The 1,328-nt window shown below is 43.1% G+C and overlaps 1 protein-coding gene across 1 annotated transcript in view; it reads right to left on the reverse strand.

The window, feature by feature from the left end:
* Positions 1 to 1,328, reverse strand: part of LOC111727263 (protein strawberry notch homolog 1) — a 14,139-nt gene that overhangs the window by 7,450 nt on the left and 5,361 nt on the right. The gene's annotated exons all lie outside the window — the stretch shown is intronic.

Here is a 1,328-nt window from a genome sequence, read left to right on the forward strand (position 1 = left end):
AAAAAAAAATAATAATAATTTTGATGTATTTACTATATATTCTTTCCTGCTACTCTCCCACATAGCAGGTAACTAAAGTTAAAAAAAAATATGCCAGGTATAGTGGCTCACATCTATAATCCTAGCACTTACAGAGGCCAAGGTGGGTCGCCTGAGCTCACGAGTTCAAGACCATCCTGAAGGAGAGCAAGACCCCATCTCTAAAAATAACCACTTTGTGGAGGGCACCTGTAGTCCCACCTAGTTGGGACACTGAGGTAAGAGAATTGTTTCAGCCCAAGAGTTAGAGGTTGCTGTGACCTATGACACCAGGGCACTCTACCAGGGCAACAAAGTAAGACTCTTTGTCTCAAAAAATAAATAAATAAATAAATAAAGTTTAAAAAATAATAGAGTTCACCATATCCCCTTCAAAACTTGTATAACAAACATAAACTTATATATCACACATAAATATGGGGAATAGCTGGCTATTTCGGTCATTATACTTATTTTAAAGCTACCAACTATGACTGAATCACTTCAAGACAAACCAGTATTACTCTGATTCATATTGTTTTAAAATCCCATACATCACACCAAAGTAACAACAGAGTTTATTCAATCACCCCTCAATAGTAAAAAGTGCTCAAATCTTTTCCAGTGAGGGGGGTAAAAATCTACGAAAAATACCTTATACATTCCTATCTAACAAGTTCTATGTAATAAATTCCTAAAAATGGGCTCGGCACCTGTGGCTCAAGTGGCTAAGGCACCAGCCACATACACCGAAGGTGGTAGGTTCGAATCTAGCCCGGGCCTGCCAAAAACAACGATGGCTGCAACCAAAAAACTAGCTGGGCGTTGTGGCAGGCGCCTGTGGTCCCAGCTACTCGGGAGGTTGAGGCAGGAGACTCGCTTGAGCCTAGGAGTTGGAAGTTGCTGTGAGCTGCGATGCCACAGCACTCTACCCAGGGTGACAGCTTGAGTCTGTCTCAAAAAAAAAAAAAAAAAAAAATTTCTAAAAATGGAATAGAATAGCTTGTCATACCTATAATCCCAGTATTCTGGGAGGCTGAGGTGAGTGGATTACTTGAGCAGTGGAGTTCCACACCAGCCTGGGCAAGAGTGAGATCCCTTCTTTAAAAAATAGCCAGGTGTTGGCGCAGTGCAGCGGCTAGGGCACCAGCCACATACCCCGAAGCTGGTGGGTTTGAATCCAGCCCAGGCCAACTACAACCAAAAAATAGCCAGGCGTTGTGGCGGGTGCCTGTAGTCCCAGCTCCTTGGGAGACTGAGGCAAGAGAATTGCTTAAGCCCAAGAGTTTGAGGTTGCTGTGAGCTATGAC

The sequence above is a fragment of the Otolemur garnettii genome, unplaced genomic scaffold, assembly GCF_000181295.1.
Source record: "Otolemur garnettii isolate 467f Iridium unplaced genomic scaffold, OtoGar3 scaffold00099, whole genome shotgun sequence".
Classification (NCBI taxonomy): Eukaryota; Metazoa; Chordata; class Mammalia; order Primates; family Galagidae; genus Otolemur; species Otolemur garnettii.